The sequence below is a fragment of the Amia ocellicauda genome, chromosome 12 (assembly GCF_036373705.1).
Source record: "Amia ocellicauda isolate fAmiCal2 chromosome 12, fAmiCal2.hap1, whole genome shotgun sequence".
NCBI classification, from domain to species: Eukaryota; Metazoa; Chordata; class Actinopteri; order Amiiformes; family Amiidae; genus Amia; species Amia ocellicauda.
In genome coordinates, this window is record NC_089861.1 from 12407613 (window position 1) to 12427837 (window position 20225).

The 20225-nt window shown below is 40.1% G+C and overlaps 1 pseudogene; it reads right to left on the bottom strand.

Annotated features, from left to right (window-relative positions):
- Positions 1-97: 97 nt before the first annotated feature.
- Positions 98-18110, bottom strand: LOC136765072 (ADP-ribosylation factor-like protein 13B; annotated as a pseudogene).
- Between the last annotated feature and the right edge of the window lie 2115 nt (positions 18111-20225).

Sequence of the window (20225 nt, forward strand, 5' to 3'; positions counted from 1 at the left end):
TTTGAGCCGCTCAGCGCTACACCCGGCCTCTCGCAGTGTAACGAGTCAGATCACTCATTTGGGAGCGTTTACTCCACCAGCGTGTGGTCGGTGTAGGTCAGCTGCCCACAGTGCGGTTACCTTTTGTGGGCTCGTCCGTGGTCGGCCGGCTCTCAGTCGCTGTGAAGTTACTGTCCACAGCGCTGTCGGCCTGCTGGGGGCTGCTCTCCTCCTCCTTGCCCGCCGTCAGTGGGCATGTCCTCCACCAGCCCCGGCGCCAGGGGAACTGCCTCGGCTTCCTGTCCTTCTTCTCTTCTCTCCTCCGCTTGTCCTCCTTCTCACGGCTCCCCTCCTCCGCCCCCGTCGTCCGCGGGCGTGGCGTCCGCCGGCCCGGGAGCCTGGGGAACTGCCATCGCCCGGACCGTTTCCTCTCCTTATCCTCCGTCCTCTGCTTGGCCTCGTTGCTAGTGATAAGATCAGCAATGGGCTGGAAAGGGTTCAACATGATGCCGTCCTCCTCCTCCGGCGCGACCCTCCCCTCTCGCTCAGCCTCCTCCCTCTCTCTCTGCTCGGCCTCCTCCCTCTCTCTCTGCTCCCACTCCTCCCGGACCCGGCGCACTCGCTCCGCTCTGTGGCGCTTGTCCTGCTCCTCCAGGGCCCTCTGCTCGGCCGTGTCCTTCTCGACGTGCCCATTCAAGGCCGCGTAGTCGCAGTGGATGATGCGGAGCAGCCAGCCCAGCCCCCTCTTGACGGGGTGCTCCCGATTCATGCTGTGGTCCATCACAGCACAGCACGTCTCGATTTTACACGGACACCTGTACTTGTTCACTAGCTTCTCCAGGGAGAGAGACTCGACCAGTTCTCCCTCGTACAAGGCCCCGTCGCGGTCCTGCTTGTTGCCGAGCACAAGCACGGGCTTCCCGGCGATGCGCGGGTGTCTCAGGACCTCGGCCAGGTTGTCCCTGGTCTCACGCATGCGCTCCACATCACTGGAGTCCACCAGGAACACCACACCATGCGACTCGGCGTAGTAATTTTGTCAGATGTCCCGGTTCGACTTGCCCCCGCCCAAGTCGAAAATGGTCACATCAGAGTCCCCCTGCTTCAGGTCGATTTTGGAGAAGCCCACGGTGGGGGCCACGTCTTCTGGATTTTCTCCCAAAATGCCTTTCACAGTCGCTGTTTTCCCAGCTTTGTCCAGACCCAGCATCACTAAGGTCACTTTCCTTGCCGGCTGGCGCCACCGTTTCACCCATTTGCCACAGTTGGCCATCATATTGAATGAAAATGTGTCACTGGCTAATCTTCACTGATTGCTAGCTACTCCAGTCGCTTCTCTACACGCTGAGATGGGTGATAAAAATTAAAACAACAGGAAGAATGATGCAAATCCTGAGCTCGGTTTATCCGCTGGCGCTGTTGCACTTGCAAGTGTGTCCTGACCCTGTAGCACGTGGGGATGTGATGCGTCTGCCACTTATGACGTCATAATTGGGACCGGAGGCAGCAGTCAAGCTGGTAATCATCCACTGATTACAGGCCTTAGATGGTCATAATTGAATCACACGTCCAGAAGCTCAGTTCTAGAGCAGGGATGGCGAACCTTTGTTAGGCTGGAGTGCCCAAAGTCTGGTTTGTTAGAGTCACTAAGTGCAAAGGGTGCCAATGATAAATTAGGGATTAAACAGCAATTTTTTTAAACAATATTTAAATTTATTTTCTTGTGGTAATTAAGCAAACATGCTAACAAAACAAACCACAATCTACAATACAGAATAATCAAAAACACTATGGAACAGACAGATGGAACTCCTCCATCCACCCTCCCACCACCTGCATGCACTGCTAACCTCCCCCAACCTTGAACCCCCCATGTCCCTCTGTGGTTTGCAGGCCTAATGTAGCCCAAAGTGCATACACTTCCACCCCCCCCCCAAAATAAAATAAAAGAACAAAGTAGTATATTTATGATAACTGTTTATTTTGTATCAATGTGTTACTTCTTTAATAGACTGTTGATATGTATTTATTGCATGATATTGCGATTTTTTTTTTTTTTAATGTAGCATTTGTGGCTTGTAATTGTGGTAAAGGGGTCTTGCCGCACAGGCAGTATTTGACACCTGAACTTGCGGCCCATTGCTTAAATTAGGTTGCCCACCACTGCCATAATCAAATCAATGATAAGTGGGTTTTTTTGTATATGACTTCATTGTGTATTGCATTAATACTTGAACAAAACATGTTTACAATAAAGCTTTGTCTGATTTGCAAACATACCATCTAACATGAGACCAATTGGCTTTAAAACACAAATTGCTTCATGATATTTTCACCCTTGGATTTGCAACCCATTTCCAATGTTGTCTGTAGAATTGTAGATAATGGTACAATTCTTCCTTGGATTACTAGTCTCCTGTATTCTGGAAAAAGTTGGGAATATTTTCTTCCCTTTATTTTTTCATATGAGTCAACCAACCCCTCCTGTTACTCAATCCATATGAAACATCATCACAGTCACAGCTGTACCAGTGGTTAGAACTGCTATGTCCAGGCCTGGAGCTTGATGGGACTGTGCTCTTGTTTATGGCGAATGTAGAGGTCCCTCGCTCACTGAGGTAAACAATTCCAGCACTGAGCAAACCAGAGACTCTCATACAGTATTATCATTGCTATTATTTATTTCTTAGCAGACATCCTTAATTCAGTTTAAGTGAAAACCAAGTGGACAAAGATTCATTTCTATATTTGTGTGTGTGTGTCGCAAACCCATCCAATAAAAAATAAGAATATGATACAGTAAGAATGAAAATAACAAGAAAATTAACTAAAAACATATAGATGTATATTGTGGCAACATCAAGCCATTGACAATTTAAAATTAATTTAGATTTGAATAACTTAAAATTGCATGGAGGCACCAGTACACCAACCTTTAAATAACTTAGGCTACATTTAAATAACTTATACATCATATGAATAACATGCTGAATCACTCAAGGCAGAAGAGTTACATTATTTAGTAAGAAGCTATAGTTAATATAACAGTACTGATATCTAAGTTTGCTAACCTTAGCATCGCAATAAAATGGCTAACTAAAACACGATTTATCTTACTGTTTAATAAGACTGATTAATTAATCTGGTACATTTTATTACAATGTACGTTATTAACTTAGGGCTGGATTAAATCAAAACTTTGACCCACCCCCTAATAGAAAACTACAGAAATGTACTCAGTTGCGGCTTCATTTTTAGTAAGATGCCACTTTCTTCTAATCAGAAATGTAACCGCTATGATGTACAGGTTTGTAGTTTGCTATTAGCGGGTGGGTCAAAGTTTTAATTTAATTCGGCCCTTAGTCTTCCGATCTGCCAGTTAACCAGATACCTTTCAGGATAACTTGACAGAAGTCTGGCTTTTTCTGTATCTCAAAGCAAGCTTAAAGTCCAGCTGAGTAAATTAGCAACACATAGCACCTATCCAATTAAGAGCTCCATCCCTGCACCAACCATTACACTGCATAAACCCCTTTAAGACCCAATAACTCGATATTTTCTTTTTTATTGAATAATAATACTAAATTCCTATTCAGCTATGTTATACTTTGGATTGTTAGTCTTTGAATTGCGTTGTGAATCTCTTTGCAGAGTGAAATGCAAATCTCAGATCAGTAAAACAGCTTGGGTGAAACAAACCTTTTATATTCATATACACTTGTTAGCAGTAATCACAGTTTTTAAATATAATATATAAATATACACTCACCTAAAGGATTATTAGGAACACCTGTTCAATTTCTCATTAATGCAATTATCTAACCAACCAATCACATGGCAGTTGCTTCAATGCATTTAGGGGTGTGGTCCTGGTCAAGACAATCTCCTGAACTCCAAACTGAATGTCTGAATGGGAAAGAAAGGTGATTTAAGCAATTTTGAGCGTGGCATGGTTGTTGGTGCCAGACGGGCCGGTCTGAGTATTTCACAATCTGCTCAGTTACTGGGATTTTCACGCACAACCATTTCTAGGGTTTACAAAGAATGGTGTGAAAAGGGAAAAACATCCAGTATGCGGCAGTCCTGTGGGCCAAAATGCCTTGTTGATGCTAGAGGTCAGAGGAGAATGGGCCGACTGATTCAAGCTGATAGAAGAGCAACTTTGACTGAAATAACCACTCGTTACAACCGAGGTATGCAGCAAAGCATTTGTGAAGCCACAACACGTACAACCTTGAGGCGGATGGGCTACAACAGCAGAAGACCCCACGGGTACCACTCATCTCCACTACAAATAGGAAAAAGAGGCTACAATTTGCACAAGCTCACCAAAATTGGACAGTTGAAGACTGGAAAAATGTTGCCTGGTCTGATGAGTCTCGATTTCTGTTGAGACATTCAGATGGTAGAGTCAGAATTTGGCGTAAACAGAATGAGAACATGGATCCATCATGCCTTGTTACCACTGTGCAGGCTGGTGGTGGTGGTGTAATGGTGTGGGGGATGTTTTCTTGGCACACTTTAGGCCCCTTAGTGCCAATTGGGCATCGTTTAAATGCCACGGCCTACCTGAGCATTGTTTCTGACCATGTCCATCCCTTTATGACCACCATGTACCCATCCTCTGATGGCTACTTCCAGCAGGATAATGCACCATGTCACAAAGGTCCAATCATTTCAAATTGGTTTCTTGAACATGACAATGAGTTCACTGTACTAAACTGGCCCCCACAGTCACCAGATCTCAACCCAATAGAGCATCTTTGGGATGTGGTGGAACGGGAGCTTCGTGCCCTGGATGTGCATCCCACAAATCTCCATCAACTGCAAGATGCTATCCTATCAATATGGGCCAACATTTCTAAAGAATGCTTTCAGCACCTTGTTGAATCAATGCCACGTAGAATTAAGGCAGTTCTGAAGGCGAAAGGGGGTCAAACACAGTATTAGTATGGTGTTCCTAATAATCCTTTAGGTGAGTGTATATGCAGGGCATGTATATAAATATATATAAAAAGCTCGGTGCTCACTTTAAAATTAAAAACTATTAAAATGCTTGAGAAATTACATTTAAAAAATCGCTCAATTAATTTCAGTGCATTTTCTTTTTATTGTCATATCGAAACACAAGTGGTTGTACAGTGAGGGGAAAAAAGTATTTGATTCCCTTCTGATTTTGTACGTTTGCCCATTGACAAAGAAATGATCAGTCTATAATTTTAATGCTAGGTGTATTTTAACAGTGAGAGACAGAATAACAATAAAACAATCCAGAAAAACGCAGCTGGCACTGTAGCATTCACCAAACAAACTTTTAATAATTCTCTCTTGTGTTTGTCCCAGAAGTTATGTTTTTTTTTTTTTTCTATTTCAGGAAGAATACAAGTAAATTAAAGAAACAAAATGGAGCCCTGCATAGATGTGGCTTTTTTCTATTTACTTCAGTATCATACACTTTGGATCAATGTAGTGGTGATTAGTGTCTGGCTGTTTGTATCTATTTATTTATTTGAGGGGCAGTATAAAATCTCTATATAAATTTATATAGGAATGCACGTGTAAGGGAGTTATATTGATTGCACTCTTTCTTTACATTTTAAAAAGGTTTGTTTCACCTGAGCAGTTATTGGTTTAACCAATCTGAGGATCCGGTAACTAGAAATTAAAATGGCAACGAACAACAATTGCACCTGTGGAGGCCTTTATTGAAAAAGTGTGCAGAAAAGATGTCTTCATAGAGAACATTATAAGTTATAGATAAAATCTAGCCTGAGGGTTATTTAATGTATTCAAACACTCACATACTACTCTTTTAACAGTAATGTTTTTATTGTACTTACTCCAGATATCACTGTGCTATGCAACACAACATGCAGGTTAAAAAGCAGCTTCTGTAAAACTAAACAAACATGATACAAACTCAACAAGAATGTATTATTATCATTATTATCCAATAATAAAGAGTAGGCCTAAATAAAGTAGCTGGGTCTGTAATACGTTGTGACAGGGATGCTCTTTGTAGGACTGGTGCTGTTATTGTTGGCATGCACTGTTATTGTCATCACTGTAATAGGATGCGCAGTGATGTCGGTGTGGTCTTTGTTTCGCAGTAATGTCATGTGACCAGGTTGACACGGGTTGAGGATGCTAGTGTGAAATGGACTCTAGATGCTAAACACTGATTGTGCGTATTTGCAGTTCTTGAATGAGGAGAACGGCCTTAGATTTTGCCTGTTATCACAGACAACTCAAGGAGAATAAATTAGGGCTGCCAAACAAGACTTGACAAGAATCCTAATTTACTTGGAGTGAGATATAGATTAATTCCTACGTTGAGAGATTTCCTATGGAGAAGTGTTAATTACTGTTGCTTCTTCTATCAGAGGTTCAATAGCTCTAGGAGTGGCTATTGTGGCAGTTCTCCAGCTTTCTTCAGACACACTCCAGCAGTCTGGAGGAGTACCTTACATAAAGCTTGATGTTTTCTCTTCTTGGGCCATTTCATTAGCAGTTCTCCGGATAGAGGGACAGCTACTTTTGTCTGCAGAGTAGCACAGCAAGGAAGCACTTCTTTGGGTACTATAATTGTCCTTTTTCACGAAATTCCCAGTTCACTTCCAGCTGGCTGTGGTGTCGTTGAAGATAAAGAAGGCTATTAAAGCCCTAAAGTTCTCGACTGAATCAAATGTTTGCATGAGAAAGACTTTAAATAGAATAAATGCTCTCTTGAAAAAACACAGTCCTACTCAAAAGTATAGGCATCTCCTGTTAACATTCAGCTTGACAGGAATGTGCAGATCCTTTTCTAACTATGGCAGACTTGGGATAATTTGAATTTGAATACTTACTTTTCTACCATGCTAATATAAAACCTGCCACCAACACCTTAGATGAAAATATAATGTACATTAACAAAATATAAAAGAACAGACTCCTAATTGGCTGATGTCTGGTCCTGGTAGGTTTCCTTCAATCACCCATAATTTAATAGCAGGGAAAGTGGTTAAATTTGTCCAATTAAGCCAATGATCAGTTGAACTAGGCAGTTAGGAGTTGACATACAATGAATACCTTAAGCCAATACAGCCCTACAGGACCAGGATCCTGCCCCCTGGCTTATGCGGCTAAAATCCACACAAGGGAAGCAGGGTGAACCATATAGCCTGTAACATGTAGTTGAAATCCAGGTCTGAAACCAATTAAATGCTCCCAGTGGGTTTTAACAATTGGCCAGTGTGCCTTTAAAGATGGCATGATAATATGGCATGATAAACTACCCATAATCTGATCCTTAACAAAATAATGTTAATTTCTACATGCCCCAAGTTAATTTTACTCTTACTGGGAGTGAAGTAATATATTACTAGTGGAGTATTGGTCAGGGCTCCCTCCTGGGTGGAGGGTTGTGAGATCATTCCTAGGTTCGGGACACTGCAGTTGTTCCCTTCAGCAAGGTACTTCACCTAGATTGTTCCAGTAAAAAAAAGAACATGTTTAAATGGGTAATTGTATGTAAAACATAATGTGATATATTGTCACATTTTTTAAGTTGCCCTTGCCTAAGAAATACATTTTAATTTCATAGCTCTTGCTCTATTTTTAAAGCTGTATATTTCGTGACTGTAATTCACCTTGGGAAATGGTGTCAACTAATAAATAATAACAATAATAGGCAAAGCTCCTCTTAACCTGAAACAAATTTACAAACCGGTACTCATGATTCCTGTCACTGATCAGACAAAGTGTACATCCTTTTTTAGATTCTGTGCATTTCTTTCTAATGAATAGAAGTAGCTGCAGTAGCTTCTTGTTTGGGTTGCTTTTATGTGAATTGTTCTGTGTCTGAGAATCTGAAATGATTTTGTCAGCTTTGTTGAGCAGATTGTATCTGCTCACTGATACGCTGTGACAGGCTAGAAAGAACAATGTTGTGTTTGCTGTTTTAAAGACTGACCTTTCTATTTAAATATTTTAAATAACTGTTGTGCTACATGCAATACTTACCTTTTCTTTGGTCATCTCTATATAAAACATTGCTTTTTAGAAATTTAGACTTCACCTTAATATTCATCTTCTGTTCTCTTCATTAAAAAAAAAAAAAAACTCCTGAATTTTTGAAGCAAGATTATATTATAGTTATTGAGGTATGTTTTTGGAGGACCTCATATGTGAAGTGTTATAAATTGTGAATGGTCAGTCAACAAGGTAAGCAGCTGCACAAAGCAATTCTGATCAAATGGTTTCAGCCTCACAGCCACAATAATGTTACAGTCTGCCCAGTTTGATTATACCAGTTTTAAATGGAGAATCATTGAAGTCCAGGATTAAATTAAACTATTTATATAGACATTTATGTAAGAATACCTACTGGGAAGGGAGTGGGAATTGAGCATGCGTGGATTTAGTTTATTTATCCATATTTCTAGTTACCTTTGCCGCAATGTTATCCTTCTGTAGTAATCAGTCATCCATTAATCTAGTCCCTGCCACACTTTCAAGAATCTGAACTGTAGAGGGGAGACGAGGGCAGCTATTAGATGTCAAATACACAGGAAGATGATAAGGAACTAGTAGTCGCACTGCAATTCTGCACCCTCTTCTTAGTGTCCTTGCCCTCCTCTGAAAGAAGGAGAGTTTTAATCTAGCCGACATTCTGCCCATCTTAACTTCCCTGCCCTTGAAGAAACAGTACAGGAAATGGCATTGTTATGGTTCAAGTACAATACTCCTTTAATCTTCACTGGTAGGAATCGATAAATAACTAAAAGGAACATGTCTGACCCTGTAACACTGTAATGCAGTTTTTACTTTGTGTTTGTTATAATATTTATTAAGCAGTACATACAAGCTAACCTAAAAGACAGGACCAAAGCTCACCAAAGCTGTTTTTTAGGATTTTAATTGCATTTTCCATCTGACCGTAACAGTTAAGTTCTACAAACAAGAGAAACCAAAACTAATCATATTTGCATTCCGATTTAAAATAAAATACCATTGAAAAGACATATGAAGATAAAGTAACTAAATAATAATGACTGCTAAAACTTTACAATGCTTTCACAATAAATTGTTAAATAAAGAATACAAAGTTTGTAAGTCAAGTTGAGGAGAAAGGTTTTCACATTGGGGAAACTGATGCATTAATTCCAAAGAAAATAATTGACAACTGCACCAATCAGCCAGTTGAGCTTTCCAGATCTCATGGGACATCTTAGAAAAACAGCAAAGATCCCTTCGTAGCTGTAAAATGTAATTTTTGCTCCATAGTTAAGAAACGGGGGAGGGGGGGGGAATAAAATGTAGAAAATAAATAAATAAACGAGACATGGCTAATGAGTCTCCAGGGAAGCTTCCGTTGTGCATGGTAAATCAGAAAATACTTATATAATGAGTTTGTGAGGGGATATTATTATTGTGCAATGCAATCCAACCTCACATAAGAATGAGCTACTAAGAGATTAAGACGTGTAATTCGAGAACTCGGTCTGGCGGTGTTCCAAACCAAAAATGCAAAGAAGTCCCAAGAGCAAAATTATTATTGTAAGATTGTTTGCATTAATCACTGTCATGCACAATCAATTAAACCCTGCCACACTGTTGAGCCTGACAAGTCCATGTACTTAAGACACACTTCAGTTTGCAAGGCTGTCCCCTCTCAGGAACTGTTAACATGAGGCCTCATAATGGGGTGTTAAAATGCTGTTTGCAGCTTAAAGCAGGCATGTGGTGCTCATCCTGTCAGAGTAAAGACTAGCACAGGGTCTGTGTAAGACAATGAAGGGAATCCCAAAGATGAATGGGCCACAGTCAGTAAGTTAAGAATCCAAAAGAATTATCCAAAAGGCCCGGCTCCTGGATCGAGGTTGACTGCTCTTTCAAGTCCAAGGTAATACAAGCTCAGTAACAGGTTTGTGTAGCCTACATAATGAGCCCTGTTCCATTACCTAAAGTGTTGAGTCTTTTACCTTCTTCTTGACTTGAATTGTCAGCATCTCTTGCTCAATTTGTCTTTTTCTCTCTCGGCACTAGACTGAGAAGAGCCATCTGAATATATCCATAAATGAGGGAACATCTTGCAAGATGCCAGAATTCTACTTCTTTGGATGAGATCAACGGGGATAGGTCTGTGAAATCTTAAGGAGACAGAAAAAGGCAAGGACCTTGCTGGCCCACCTGGAAATGGAGCGGGAGCAGGCTGAGGGTAAAAGGTAAATGCACACATGCTGGGTAAAATTGTTGTAGTATAGTAATTATTGAGCACTACAGGCAGTAGTCTGTTTAGATAATACTTCAGAAGCTGGATCAAATCACAGCCCAATAGTCTGGGTAGCACAAGTCTGTCCCTTCTCATCACTGGATACACATTCCACTGTGAGCTGTCCACTACCAATCCCTGGAAAGGGATGGGATTCCAGTAAAAGGTGTTTTGTGTCAAGAACACATTACAATGTTGAAGCCCAGCATTGCTGATCTCATTTACCCGCTGAATAGGGGTTCTGCTGGCATTTACCAATGGCACTGTAAAATTCTGATTTGATTTTCATCTCAAATACTGTTTCTTCGAAAGAGCTGAAAGTGGAATGCATTTCATGTATCTTTATAAATGTACTTTGATCTTCAAGGTGTTGTAGAGCATGTTCCTTTTTCTGCCTCTGCCACATGTTTACACAGCTAACACTTTTTCTGCATCTATTAATTGAGGATTGTGTTCCATTAGATAAAACTATTACTTTTCTTGCAATTTCCCTCACAGAATATCCTAATCTGAATACCATGATTTAGGCAGAGTTTGCGCTAGCCTTTTTTTTTTGGCCAATATGGCCGTTAATATTCCAGAATTCCGGCCATATAGAACAACTACCGGACATATGTTTTTAATAGCCGTATTAATAGCCTACATTTAAACGGCAATAAAACACAAACACTATGATTCAACAAATGTATTTTATTTAAAGTAGTCAGCAGAATGAACTCTTCACAAACTTTGCGAACTGAGCATATAGGCTACAACAATAAAATAAAACAATTAGCCTTGCTATTCTTAATTAAATAAAGACATTAGCCTACATTAAATGTACGTCTCTTTGCATTCCAAGCACATCAAATTAAATAACTTGAAAATAAGCTAAATGAAGAAGCAATTTGTTCTAAAAAATAAATAGGCTGGTCGGTCTGAATTCCGCGTTTGTCAAATTCCGGTTTATTTGCGGTGGGACTTCATTGAATAGAAGTGCTCCGCTGCTTGTGCAAAGTTGAAGCCATCCAACCCCTTGGCACAACTTGCAATTCTTATCAACCTTGTCACCTTTTCCTCAGTGAGGCAGTGGCTTCTCAAGGCTGTTTTTATCCTGTTCTGGAGCGAGAATCTATGCTCTGCAGGCACACTGGACACAGGAATTGTGCTGGCAATCTTTCTTTCCCAGCTTTGCCAGGACGGGATTTCCCCGAATTCCCTGATGACCATTTCACAGGCCTTGTGGAATTTCAACCCGCTGTACCCATGCAGTGCTGTCATCATCGGCACTGCATCTTGCTGAGTCACATGACCAAACTCTCAGTGATGTCTTACTGTGACAGCAAGCGGAGGCTGGCTGTAGACTTGGCGACATATCTTATAGGTCACACAATATTAGGCTATTTAATATGCTATTAATGTATTTATTTATTTATTTATTTATTTATTTGGCATATTTCCCACCGGACATTTTGGCTGTTGATATTTTCATCTGCCGGACAACTACATGTGATACCGTCGAAAAGCTGGCATTTGCCGGTTAACTACTGTAAACCCTGGATCTAGGCTATATATCATATTATCTAGAGCCATAAATTATTGGTTTAAGTAATATTTCTACTTAAAAGGATTTAAATTAGATTTTCAGGAGCGTCAGTATTTTGACCATCATATATACTGACGAAAAACATGTGAGATGTACTCAATATTCTCCCATAGACAGAGAAAATACACTGTTAATGCATAGTACTACAACAGCTATGCCCCCGGGTCTGAGTGGTAATGGACTGTAAAATATGTTCCTCTTGTTTTTTCTCTCAAAGCAGTGTGGGACTTTGTATTTCTTTGTAGCTTAGGGGAAATTATAATTTGGAGTACCCTTGCCCACAACACCCCCAATCCCATCCAGTTAATTAAGTAAAATGGATTTTAAATGGTGATATGAAATATAAAAATACCACCAGGAAATTTGAGAAATAATCGGAACATGTCCAAATAATTATACATTAACATTATGCTTCTATGGATATTCACCCAGTATTTAGGTTTCAAGTTGAATATTTGGATGCAAGGACCTGCCTTCTTGGTGGCATTCAGCATTCCTTAGATTCTATTGTATTTAAAATCATTCAACACAGATGTTCTAGTGCTTGTTTCTCAATTTAATCATTTCTAGATTCTAAAGGATAAAGGGTAGGAATCAGGCTTTCATGATGCATGTATTGATGTCCCTATATGTGCTTTACAAGGTCATAGATTTGTTGTAATCTTCAGAGTCTTCGTCCTTTAGATTAATGTATAACTATTATGGGGTTTTTTTCTTGACGTGCTTAATAATTGATACAAATGAGAGCATTATTTTCTTTGACCATGTAAGAGGTTTTCTTGGTATACCTCTTGCGTGCTTGATCTTCAAACCCCACTTATCTTTCAAATTAAGAATACTGCCCAATGGGGAAGGGGCCTATGTCATTACCATGGTACCACTGTGAATGTACACGACTGTTCAAAAGTTTGGAGTCACTTAGAAATGTCATTGTTTTCCATGAAAACACACATGAAATGAGTTTGAATAGGAAATATAGCAAAATGAATAGGAAATATAGTCATTGACAAGGTTCGAAATAATTATTTTGAATTGAAATAATAATTGTGTCCTTCAGACTTTGCTTTCATCAAAGAATCCTCCATTTGCAGCAATTACAGCCTTGCAGACCTTTGGTAATCTTAAAAGATTTCACCCCATGCTTCCTGAAGCACCTCCCACAAGTTGGATTGGCTTGATGGGCACTTCTTATGTACAATACGGTTAAACTGCTCCCACAACAGCTCAATAGGGTTGTGATCCGGTGACTGTGCTGGCCACTCCATTATAGACAGAATACCAGCCGACTGCTTCTTCCCTAAATAGTTCTTGCATAGTTTGGAGCTGTGCTTTGGGTCATTGTCCTGTTGCAGGAGGAAACTGGCTCCAGTCAAGCGCCGTCCACAGGGTATGGCATGGCGTTGCAAAATTGAGTGATGACCTTCCTTCTTCAAGATACCTTTACCCTAGGGATGCACCGATTATTGAGCCAGCAATTGGTATTGGCAGGTTACAGGCAAAAAATGTAATAATCGGTATCGGCCGACTACTTTAAAATGGCCGATTACTTGTACCAACAACGCTTGTACCCCATTCATACAAATCCGAGGTAAAATAGACTACCTCTGTTGCAGTAAAGAAATGTATCGGCTTTGAAGATGGGTTTCCCTTTGCGTACCTTTCATTTCTAAAAATACACCATATGTCAAATTGGTGGCCCTTTATCCTATGTCTGAATGGGATATAAGTATTTTCTTATTCAAATATATGAAAAAATAACTTGTATAATTAAAATTGAAATTAGAAGCCTCATCAGAAACATTTTTATTTAACCCTTGTGTAGTCTTGACATTCTTTATTCCGACTTCACTAAACCCCTAAAATAAAGCAGCTTAATTGAATTTTAAACCCCAAATCTATTTTGAATGAAGAAACAATCTGTCATTCATCACAAACGTTTTGAATATCTGGGTTTTCCCTCTTCACAGTGCAGAAAGACTCCATTTAATCAGTGGACACCACTGGTTTTTATTACAACACACCTGTCATAATTGTTTTCTTTACAAAAGTAAAAGTTTATTATTAATTATTATTATTATTATTATTATTATTATTATTGTTATTGTTATTGCTAAAGGTACTGCATAGGTGTAAACATATTTTTTTTAGCAAGAGATAGCACTTGTATAGCCTAAGAATGTAGTAGAAATGTGCAGCAAGTAGGTTTTTGGCAACATAGTGATATATTCTTATATACTGTACAATGAGGAATTAAACCACAAAATACTAGTCTTCTCCCATTGTTTGAACCATTGCCCCCACCCACAAGATGTACAAAAATAAATAAGAATAAAATAAGATAATAGATACAAAACAAAAACATGAAGAACATAAATCAATCAACTCTAATTATCACATGTAGGACAGTATGCAAGTGCGTGTGCATGGACTTTGCAGATGTATTTCTCAGCACATAGTATTTGTTTTACAGTCCTTCTTTGGGGGGCAGAATTGGCATCTCCTCCTCTTGCCTGCCCCAGCTGCAGCCTCAGGGGGATCAGGACAAGATTCAACCCCATGAACAGCTTTCACAAGCACTGCAGAGGATGTTGTGCGGGGGAGGCGCTCCCATTTTGAATGTGTGGGGTTACAAGTGCCTTTCCCAGATGCTCCAGGAACACCCTCCCCTTGTTCCACTTATCAGGCATCCAGATAGGGTTGATCTTGTTCCATATCACGAAGGCATTGTATGAGGACACATCAATGATGTTACGGAAGATGACCAGGGGCCAGCGGGCAGTCATCCTCCTGGAGCTGTACGTTCCAATCACCTTGTCCAGGTTGTCCACGCCTCTTATGTTGTGGTTGTAGCCCAGGATGATGGCTGGCTTCCTGTCCTCACGATCACTGATCTCAGCTGTTTTGTGCAGTGTGCTCAGGAGGACCACATTCTGTTCTTCTTTGGGAGTTAAGAAACTAGAGTGGTGGTGGGGGTGAAGACAAACTTTGATGAGAAGGCCTCTCTCCCCCTTGTTGCGAGGAGTGCAGGGGGGAGCTCAGACTTGTTCTTTCTAACTGTGCCAACCATGGTGATCTTCCTCTACAGGAGCTGCTGGCTGAGATCATAAGAGGTGAAGAAATTGTGCTCCCTCAGTTCATCTGTCAAATCAAGCACAACCTGCATCCCCTGGTTCTTCCCCAGCCTCCACTGGTCGGCTTCTCTGTGTAGACTCACATCTTCTAAGCGTAGCTGGATTGTGCGTCACAGGCTACCCATATCTTGATGGGCATACTATGTGTGTGTCTTTGTGGTTTTTGTGGTGTCTAAATGATTTTATAACTGCATGGTCAAAAATGACCCCAAGACAATCTTTGTACCCTGGTGGTGTACAGCTTCATGGAAACATGAACAAAGGTGATGTTTCACTTTTTCTAATGTTGAGGTCACTGTAGGAAAAGTCATCAAATTTCAAGTTGAAAAAATATCATTTAGGGGGTTTTCTCTGCTGTTAAACATAGTGGTGGGTCATTTGTGACCCTTAAGACAACACAAGGGTTAATTTATGACAGGGTAGAAATTTACAGAAATGTCAAAACATCGGTATCGGCATCGGCCGATTATGTTATATGAACATTGGCTATCGGTATCGGCCAATAATTTTCTTATCGTGCATCCCTACTTTACCCTGTACGAATCTCCCACTTTATCACCACCAAAGCACCCCCAGAGCATCACATTGCCACCACCATGCTTGACAGATGGCGTCAAGCACTCCTCCAGCATCTTTTCATTTGGTCTGCGTCTCACGAATGTTCTTCTTTGTGATCCAAACACCTCAAACTTAGATTTGTCTGTCCATAACACTGTTTTTCCAGTCTTCCTCTGTCCAGTGTCTGTGTTCTTAATCTTTTATTTTTATTCTCCAGACTGAGATATGGCTTTTTCTTTGCAACTCTGCATAGAAGGCCAGCATCCCGTAGTCGCCTCTTCACTGTTGATGTTGAGACTGGTGTTTTGCGGGTACTATTTAATGAAGCTGCCAGTTGAGGACCTGTGAGGCGTCCGTTTCGCAAACTAGACACTCTAATGTATTTGTCCTCTTGCTCAGTTGTGCACCAGGGCCTGCCACTCCTCTTTCTATTCTGGTTAGAGCCAGTTTGCACTGTTCTGTGAAGGGAGGAGTACACAGTGTTTGTACGAGATCTTCAGTTTCTTGGCAATTTCTCTCATGGAATAACCTTCATTTCTCAGAACAAGAATAGACTGATGAGTTTCAGAAGAAAGTTCTCTGTTTCTGGCCATTTTGAGCCTGCCATTGGAACACAGGACTGATCAGGGGATAAAATTAACTTTTTTGGCTACTAGCCACTGTGTCTGGTAGAAGGAAAAAACTTACCAGCCACTTGGTATTTTTACCAGCCAAAGGCAAACATCACCAGAAATACATGAGGGTATGTAAATGTGTGGTGAAAATGTGGCATTTATTCAGGTAATTAATCAATCACCATTACAAAAGCTAATTGCTCCCACACAGTTTCTACTTGCAAATGTTATAAGATCTTTGATCAAAACATTGCAGTCTATTGAATTATAACACTTGCTAGTAGAGACAGTGTGCGGGAGCATCTTTTTCAAATTAATCAATCACATATGCAATAACATGGCAGCTAATGGGGATCTGTATAAATGCACTAAACTAACACATGAGAAGGGGTGTTATAGGGTGACACATTATTGCTCTTCATACTCCTCTTCCTCTTCAGTGCTACTCCCTTCTCTGGGTTTCTGCACGTCATTAAAAAGATTTCATTGGATTGGCTAGATATTCATAGAGCCATGGTCTGTGGTTGGGTAAAAAATATATAATCTCTAGGAATGATGACGGACAGTAACGTCCTTTCCATTGGTCAATACCATGCACGCCAGAAAAGACACGATGTAAACAGACTGTACGTTTCTCTTCAGCAGAATCTCTGCTACGCTGCAAAAAATGCACGTCTCTACCGCAAATAGTTTCCCCATAAATTAATACGTTGTAATTGATGCAATTAATTAATACTTATCTAACACATCAACTTTGTTAAATTAATATCAGTGTAAAAATACATTAGACGCCATATGGAAATGGCATAATAACACCAGACCTGTCAACTCTCACGCATCGTGTCAGACTCCTGTATTATTGTACCGACATTCTCACAACTTTTTATTGTCACAATTTCAAATTAACTATAAAGGTTGTGTCTGTTTGTTTTATGAAGGAATATTTTGCAATTACAACTGTAATTGACCGACCAATATGTTTTTCTTTTTCATTTTTTATACATTTTCATTCTATTGCCAGTTTAGCAATGTGAGCAGCAATGAAAATACCTTAACATTAGCATCCTTGTGGCAGTGTTTTCCGGTCACAACAGCGAAATACAAAATGTATAAGACCTATCTAGCTAATTTATACAATCTACTTGATTAAACGATTGACTTTTCCTCTCCAAACCACACTCAAGACTACCAGTCTGCATTAACCACCTTAACCACCTTGCTTCTGCTTCATTGCTCTCCATGAAATGCGCCCTCCTGGACCGAAGACTGTCCAGATGCCATATATTTACATATTGTGGTTTGCCAAATCAACTAACATACCAACACTACAATGTCAACAAATTAATTTGTATTTTGAAACATACCGACAAATACTCAGAAACTAGAGTTCCCGTATACTTGTTGGCTACATGCCAAAGTGGCTGGTAAAATTGACGACAGATTTACCCACCACTGGCTAAATCTACCTGCATTTGGCAGGTGGCGGGTGTTAATTTTATTCCCTGGGACTGATGGTTGCTGATAATGTACGCCTGTGTAGATATTCCATTACAAATCAGCCGTTTCAAGCTACAATAGTCATTTACAACATTAACACTGTCTACACTGCAGAAAGAAATTTCTAAGTGACCCCAAACTTTTGAACGGTAGTGTATTTTGTACATAGCTGCCTATAGGCTACTATACTGTCACTCAGGCAGCCCTCCCCTGCTTGCTTTATCTACTGTGACATACAGTAATTCAATCTCTTTTTTTGTAATTCACCATTGTGGATACTCCTCTCCAGATCTGTGAGCTATAAAGAACACATCATGCACATCCTGAGGACCCTGCCTCCTGCCATATTTGCGCCCACCTTGCGACCCACACCCTCCTGGACGTCTCACAACAGACCTTGTGGTCGAGCTCCCGTGCTTTGGCTCATTGGCAGCCATGATGGTGGCATAAAGTGAACTCTGGCTGTCCCAGGCCAACAGGGTGCCCAACATGGATCAGACACTTTACTGTTGTTCCAGTCTAACCCGGCTTCACTTTTGGGCCAACTGTCAACTCTCTGCTGGCCAGTTTGGTCACAAATTGACATCAATTCTCAGTGAATACCACAGGAACTATACTTCATTTTTTTGAACTTCCAATGAATTTGGAAGATATTCTGGTGACATATGTTGTTGATCAGATAAAAGATGACCACTAAGAGCCCCAAATTAATATGAATCCAGAATAGCTTATTGTTCATAAATCAACTGAATAGCCCATATAACATACAAGTATTAATGAGTGTCTCTTCAGTCTCGCTGGCATAAGATTGAGGAATTGAGATCTTCTCTTTCCTGAAAGTATGTTTAACTCTTCAGATGTTTGTTTTTTGTAGAAAAGGAAATATATATATGTACTTACACAGATCTGTATTTATGCATCTGTACGTGTGTCTGTTATGTGCTTCAAATCCTATCTATACAGATACTGCTCTTCTTAAATTGAAGATTGGGATCCTGCCCTACAGAATGGGAAGAAATACATGTTCCTGCACTGGAGGTGTTTACTTAATAGTTTAAGGTGGATTTAACTTCTTGAATATCCATTCAAGATATTTTAAGTATTCGTTTATTGCTGGGAGGAATACTGAAGGGTTGAAGTGATGCGTGTCATTATCAGTCTGTCAAGGTGCCTTATAGTTATGTGCATATGTTTTAAGAGCTACAAACAAAATCAATACTGTAGGCTACATACCAGCAGAAGTCTGAAAAGTAATTTTGCTTTGTTTTTCTCACTATAGAAAAGCTATAACTTGAGTGCCTGTTGGGGAGGGGCATCTGTCTTTCTGCCCCTGGTGATATCTAAATTATATTCTAGTGTTCTCCATCAGGATTTATCTCCACACACTCTGCCGTTGGTTAAGCCAGGTCTTCAGCGAGTGAGTGAGTGAGTGATTGGTCAGAGGGAAACAGACAGACAGACCTCAGACAACTTAATCCAGTGATATTTTATTGGAGATTACCAAATGACATTAGTGGGCTATTGCTCAAACATTTTGGAACCTAACTGATTTACAAAATAATCACTTGGAACATTTCCCATGCTAACCTGTATGTAATATGAAAACGCACAACCTCATGATAGTTTATTGATCAATAAAGTCTTTTAAAACTTGGATTAAGGATTCGGGTGACTGAATTTCCCTCACGATTCAGATCAAGACTCCACAGAGGATTGTGGTACCAAAGTGGCTATTTTACAGGACATTTTAAGACCAAAGAGCTGAAAACTCTGTGTATCTTGTACCTATCAGACACGCACAACTACAACGCAGCCACAAGTCTGGGTTCCCCAGAGAACCCACCATTAGTCAAACATTACAAACAAAACACATCCAGTTGCATCTATGTGTGATAGGACCATAAGTTTGTGAACACCGGTCATAATTAGTTTTCATATCCTTACCATATTCCACATATACATAAAAGGACAAACTGTCAGGAGAGTCAACCTGGTAGTTTTTAAATCTTTTAAGTGTGTAACACCTAGAATCACTGTCAAAATATTACCGATTTAGAACTTATTAATTCAGGCTTAAAAATACTGGTACTCACTTTCCACCATGTAATCGAATTACAGGGGAACACTAATTTTGCAAGTGCGAAACAGTATGGTACACTTATTTAACTCCGCACTTATATCTGCATGCGATTGGAAACATTCCCAACAGACTAAGCAAGGACTGCCACGGGAGGGTCACAAACTACCGTTATCCTACGAGGAACGGATGTTTCCGATTTGGGTTGAATGAGATGCATGCACTTTGAGGAAGAATTAAGGGTATTTGAATGACCTATCTGGTTATAAGGTCTTTGATTATACATCCCATTTGGGAAAATGGTAGCTGGCATCTTAAAAAGAAAAAAAAAAAGTGTATATATATTAAGCAGTAAGAATAAATATTACAGGCCATTCCTTGTGTTTAGAAAGTGGTAGATCTGTCTGGGAAAGGGGAGAGTGAACAGCCCTTCTCCTTTAGGAAGGGTTATCGATCTGTCTTAAAAGTATACATATACCATATGTGCATTTCCATACTGTTACTGATCTTTGGAGTTACAAAAAAAACA